Source organism: Actinia tenebrosa, unplaced genomic scaffold, assembly GCF_029948245.1.
Source record: "Actinia tenebrosa isolate PJP-AT-01 unplaced genomic scaffold, QUT_ActTen_1.0 PGA_scaffold10__47_contigs__length_13832649, whole genome shotgun sequence".
In the NCBI taxonomy this organism is placed as follows: Eukaryota; Metazoa; Cnidaria; class Anthozoa; order Actiniaria; family Actiniidae; genus Actinia; species Actinia tenebrosa.
The window spans coordinates 7158964-7165845 of record NW_028292570.1 but is presented as its reverse complement, the minus strand read 5'-3'; positions in this window follow the sequence as shown (position 1 = coordinate 7165845).

The window sequence follows — 6882 nt, the reverse complement described above, 5'->3', positions numbered from 1 at the left end:
GCACATAGAGCTTCAAAACATGGGCGAGCCGGAAGCAGCCGCGCGGGAAACCGTAGAGTGGGCAGCGCGGGAGCTAGAGCTGCGCTACGACAACTTTGATGCTGACGACGTAAAGCTCACGGAAAAGGGAAACAAAGTCCTCATAAGCGTCCAAGACTTAAGATTTCCCGACAAAGACCGCTGGACAAAACCGCAAAACCTCTTTGATGAGGAGGGCAACGTTAGGGGTGACGTCTTGAGATTAAGAGGCTTTCAGCGTGCTACTAGAAGCCTGTTAGAAAGGCTGCACAACTTAACCGAAAGGACCAACGCGGAAAAACGTGCCGCGGATCTGCAAAGGGAGTTAAGAGAAAAAGATGTAGAATATGCAAAGCAAGGTCAGCTACTTGCCGATGCTGAAAAGAAGTCCGCCCATCAAGATGAAAGAATAAAAGAAATAGGAAATCAGGTGGATCAGGCCCTGCGCGAATTAGACAAAGCACGGGAGGACTTAGGAGAAGCCCAAAGCTCTGGCGCCTCAGTGGAAGCACTGCGGGAAACGTTGGAAGAAAGGGAGGAGGAATACATGAAGCAAAACCAGCGGCTCGCCGACGCACATAGGAGGGAAGTCGAATTTAAGAATCAAGAAATAAGCGAGCTGGTAGACCAAAGAACCAAAATTCGTCGCGAAAGAAACCAAGCCCAAAGGGCTCTTAACCTTGCCCTGCAGGAGTTGGACTTAACAAGAGACGACGCTAAGGACCTACAAACTACCATAGCTGGCTCTTTGGTGGAAAGGCGGCGGTTAATGGCTGAAATCAATACTAAGGAGGAACAAATCCGGCAAAGAGATCAGGCTATTGAAGACCTGGAAAAGAACATATCCGAAAAGCAGGAAATAATCAATGACCAGGCGCGCCCCGAAGAGGAAAGGGAGGCTGCCCAAAAGGAAGTAGAAACCCTTCAGGAGAGAGTTGCGGAATTACAGGCGCAAAAGGACAACCTGGAAAAAGAGCTCGGGCTTACCACCAAGGAAAAGGTAAAAAGAACCCTTTTGAAGTATGGCGTTCCACTGGCATTTGCGGTCGCTATTAGCACCGTAGTAGGAGTTATCCTATCCGCGCTTAAGGCTACGGGCGCGGGCGTAAAAAAATTAGTCAGTGGACTAGCGGACTTGGGAAAAAAGATGGCAGCCGGTCTTCCTGGGCTGCTGGGTAGCGTTCTTGGCCTGGCACTTAGGGCCGGCGGAGAACTGCTAAAGTTTGTGGGGAATAACATTTGGATATTAGTCGTAGCTATTGGAGTGGTACTCCTGAAGAAGATGAAGGGTTGATCTTATCCTCGTGTATTACTGGGGGCTTATCGTCGTCGGGTACCCGAGGTGTTCTCGACTGGGGATAAGTAAAGATAGTATTCGCGCCGCCTTGGTAATTTGGCACCAGGGGTAGGGCAGTCATAGTAGAAATGGGTTTATGGCACCAGGCAGCATTAGGGGAACTAGGACCAAGGCCATTTATTCGAAGGTAGGCAACGTCATTGGGAAGAACCTGAAGCTTCGCATACTGGCAATTAGCTATCATATGAAAAGTTATCGACGTTATGTCCTCTGAGCTTTGCGGTGGGGGCTCCGACGAGAAATGGACTGGGTTCCTATTGTTATCTTTTTTTCTGTAAGGCAGTAATGGATGGTTATTCTCATCAACGATCCTAAACCCAGCATTGCACGAATACCCCGTGTTAATGCTAATAGTACACACGATCAATCCCAGGCCCCCAACCTTCGCCCACAATCCCGTGTCATACCAATGCTGTTCTAAGTATTCCTTCTCCTCCAAATAATGAAGAAACCAATCTTCCTTTGCGTGTGGATTCATATATTTCAGGGAATAAATTCCCTTCTAAAGACTAATCGCCGTTAAAGTGCTAATGGTCTTGTGATTATAGGCTGTATCTCTCTGATTTTCTATACTATTTATGCAAACGCTCCCGGTGTCATCTACGCGCATTTGCAGCTTTACCTTCCCATGGCAATCGGCGACCATGTGGAAAGTCCAAACCGATAGATTTTCGGCACTGCTGGGGTTGGGCTCTACGGAGAAATGCGCAGGCTCCCTGTTGTTTGTCTTATTTCTCATAGGCTGCAGTACGCCATTCTCATCCAGGAACCTAAAGCCGACGTTGGCATGGCTGCTCGTACCAATGCAAATACTACAAAGGATTAACGTCTTTCCTGAGTAGTTCAAATTCACGGACATGCCCGTGACATCAACCCAAGACGCCTGGGTGTATTTTTTCTCGCCTGTGTAAGTCGTATAAACACAATCCACTCCAGCTACGTAGGGGTTGTTCATCGCCATATATAATAGCTCAGACCAACGCCTGCAGCTGCTAAGCCGGCTTTTAGTAAGTTATGGTCATATTCCTCAGGTATCGCAGGCATAACCTTCTTTGATGGTTTCTCAACTACGGGTAGCTTCGTTTCGTGTGACTTTTTTGGCTTCTCTACGAAGTGAGGAATGTTCCTAAGAGTGTCAGAGTTCACGTCGTTCACCCCAAACTTCATATCCTTAGTAGCTCGTTGAAGTTTGTTGTTGTATCCTACTACAGAACCAGTATTTATAGATAAATTACTAGGCATTAACCAACAACCCGGGGCTACTGCATAGTCCAACCTTGCCTTAGAATTTTGTATAGCTAGTTGGTAACGCTGTACGCCCTTGCTAATGTCGCCCTCCAAGATCGAACTTTCGAATAAGATCAAGGCTTCGGCTCGCGTCTCTTCTGCGGCGCCGGTATTTCCAATTATGCTAGATCGGGTATTTACCTGAGCTCCAAGGATAGAATACACGTAAGCTTCTATGCTGCGGTTCAAACGGGCAAGGCCGGCTCTAGTTAGTCCTTTACCTTCTGGGGGTATGAAATTAAAGTATTGCTTCGTTTGCTCGTCGTTGGTAATCTTAATAATCAGTGGATTGGCCCCTGCATACTTACCACCCTCGTCTTTGAACAGAGGTCCGTCTCTAACTTCCTTAGTGGTCTTAGCATTTGGTTCAAAGAAGGTGCTACTGTCGTGAGTTTCTTTGTGATACCCAGTGTTCCATCGTAGATTCAACGCATGAACTTCTTTATCGCTTAGCACATGTCCACCAATCCCCCAATAAGCCCAAATATGCCCTAAGCCATTGTTAGCACCGGTAGTGCATCTAAAGTCTTTTCCCACAACTCCAAACTCCTTACAAAGCCTGTCATAGGCTGGAACGTCGTATTTGTTATCTCTAGGATAAAACGCAGCATCTCCCGGCAGCGCAATAACACCCATTTCATGTAGTATTCTTCTAACCGTGAAGTGGAAGTGAAACATGAATATTGAATTCTTCATCAAGTTTGCACTTACACCGCAGCCGCTAGTGGCACACCAAACCGCAAAGTTTAGTTGCTGCGGCCAATAACGCATGTTAGGACCACTTAACCATTCATGAGATTCCTTAGCGGTGGTATGATTAATGGGCACGTTTTTGAAGATATCTCGCACCTTTAACGGAAAGGAATGGTTGTTAGAGATCCGCATGTTCAATGTCAAATCCAAACTTGGATGTTCATCAAATGAAACCGCGGGTATCGGATAAGTACCGGTACCAAGCAATAATTCCTTTGACCAACTAGGTTTAGGTTCGACATGCAAGGGCTTATGTTCGATATAACCAGAATTCTTCAGTTGATTGTCTATCTGATCGACCAGCGTAGGTTTCAAATCCTCGTTGCTGTACATCCTAGAGCCGTTATAGTAAATCCCATCGGGTCTCCTTTCGAACTTACTAGGGTCTGCATGCGGAAACATCTTCCTAAAGGCCCTCCAGTTCCAGTAATCCCGGTTGTCGTGATGTGGCTGCTCCTCAATATCATTCCCAAAAGCGTCGTACATTAGTATATATAATGGATGTTATACCATCAGCACCTCAGTTGTACCCAGATGTTCCCTATACTACACCTAACGAACTAAACGCCGAAAACTTTCGTCTGAATAAAGCGAACTTAATCCTGGCTTACTTGGAAGGGCAGGCAAAACACTATGAAAAAGTTAGAAAAAAGTACGTTAGAGCCCGGAGTACGCTACATAAGATTGCGATAACTTCAGGATCCATATCTGTTGTGTTAACGGGCTCTGGCGTTGCTACTTCGCTTACTGGGCCGGGAATAATCGTTGGAGTTCCTTTGGCCGGCGTTGGGGCAGCTTGTGGTATCATTTCGGCTGTTGCTACGGGCATTATGAAAAAGCTATCCACGAAAATATCCAAGCATGACACGACAATAGCTCTATCTCGGGCTAAAGTAAATACTATTACCGATCTTGTCTCAAAGGCTTTGCGTGACAGAAAGATAGACGACGTAGAATTCTCGCTTATTCTGGCCGAAGAAGACAAATACGAGAAATTAAAGACGGACATAAGGAATAAAAAAACAGTCGTAAAAGATCTTTCCGAGGAATCTCGCAAAAAGATCTATCAAGAAGCGAAAGAAGAGCTTCAAAGAAAGCTTGCTCAGTAAACATCTGCTTCGAAAAGAGCGTGACAGGATTCTATTTACATATCGAACGTCAGTCTAGAAAATATGCAGATTAAATATAATAATTTTCACATACATAAGCGTCCAGATGTGTCTGGCGTTCGCTCGTGATCGTGGACTTTGGAGCTGGGGAGGCCTAAAGTCCCGAGTTCGAGCCTCGCTGTAGACGCATTTGGACCGGTTGCTGTGAGTGAAAAAAAAAGCCTCCCCCACTCACAGCAACCGTGGGGGGAGGGGTAGAAAGTGCGATTCAACCCCGCGATGGGGGTTTCGCGATTGGAAAAGTCAGGGGGTGTCTCGGGACGCTGTCCGGAGTTCACCCTCTGGTGGGTCGTAAGAAAGATATATGTGTATGTACTAGAGGGCCTCTGGCGCGGGATGAAATAAGCCCCGTAAGCCCAAAATGCAAAAAACCCCACTGGGGATAGCTTGGTGTTCTGCGCGATGCATTCCCCAGTGGGGTTTCTGGCAAAATAAACGCCAGTTTTGCATTTTTATTTTCTCGGAATCCATCCTAACAGGGGGTGGTTGGGGTCTATTTTGTAAAATATTTCGTAAATTACGTCAGGGTAATAAGGAATATCCTTATTCAGCCGACAAAACATCCACTCGGCTTTTGTCATATCAGAAACCTCAGGAATAGACTTACCGGTAATTTCAGACAAAAGATAGGGAATAGCTTTGTAATATTTCCCTAGCTTTAATTTTTTCAACGTTTTCCGTAGACTTTGTGGGGTTGGCTCTTCTAAATGGTCTACGATTTTCTTCTTTACTTCGTCGCTTAAATATACCGGATGTAAACCTTGGATATGACTCATCCAGTCCCTGAAGTATTTTATTCTCTTATATGGCGTTTTCTTACGACCTCCATTGGCGTAATACTGCTCTCTGGTAGCATTTGGTACGGCATTACGAATATTTTTACCACATTCGTAACACTGCGCTGACGTGTCGTCTTCTATTTGCATTTTTTTACCACAACAAACATACTTATTTGGTTTAGTAGGCACAAACTTGGGTTTCAAACACTTTACACAGAAGTCATAAACGAACTCTTTACATCCTTCGCACTCCATATATAGACTAACATATTTAAGTGCGCTGTTGCCCTCAACCACACTTGGAGTGGGGGTCGTCCGTAGGTGGATTTTTGACACGGGTCTTGCCCCGTGTTGAGATTGCGCTGGAACCCCCATTCCCTATACTACTCTAGTGGGAACAATATATTCAGAACGAATATTTAAACCGCTTCAGTGATTTTTACCCATATTCCTTTCGGTCCAGTCGCGTAGGCTTGAGCCAGTCAACGACAACGTTTTTTGAATTGACTGTATGTATATATACACCTATTTCGAAAATCGTTGTCGCACCAAGAGCCTCAAGTAACAAGCCAAGGCTGCAGAGAACGTCGGTAATTTTAATTATAAGTTTATTTATTCTTGGTTCATGCAAGTGGCTATAGTTCTCCACTAATTCTCATCTCAAGCAGCCTTGCTTGGAGCAATTTGTGAAGTCAATGAATGAAAATGCACCATGAATAAACTAATTACAGCTAAAAGTCCCGGCGTTCTCACACGACCTGAAGATGAAGACGATGATGAAAGTGAGAACGAGAGTGAGGTCGAAAGTGGTTCAACAGATGATACATCTCATGACCATGAAATGGATGAAGAACAAGAGGAAGAGCAAAGCAGTGATGACGAAGAGAATGGACATGAGGAAGAGCAAAGCATGGATGAAGAATCGAATTATGATGAAGACGAACAGAGAGAGTGTTTTGTTTGTCAAGAACAAGGACAGTTTCTCAAGATATCTGTAGTGCGGTGCCCAACTTGCCATTGGCATGAAGGATATATTATGAATCATCTAAAACAAGCGGTTCAGTGTGATATTTGTGCAAACGTGTTTTCTTTAAATTTGAGAAACACATAGAAAAGGTTTTATTGCCGTAATAACTGCAATTCGATTCACCAGATGTCGTTAGAATCAGGCAGGTTGAAACTTGTAGTGCTACGACAATGAAGCCGAGAAATGGGAGAGGAGGAAAACCACGGAGCGGAGCTCGACTACGTTCCTTCCTTACCTCATTGGGAGGTTTACTGAGCTGTATCTAAATTCGAAGCTTATAATTGAACAGTTAATCATTTTTCTCTTTTCCTGTCGTGACTGAATGCAAATAAAGAAGTTTGAGTCATTTTGGTCGTTTGACTGCTTTTATATATTTATTCAAATGTTTCACATTGTAGATCATAAAGTCAATAATCCCTCTTATTGTTTATAAATCAACTAAAATAATGGCTCACATAACCATTATAAAACCGCTTTAAAAACTGAAAACGT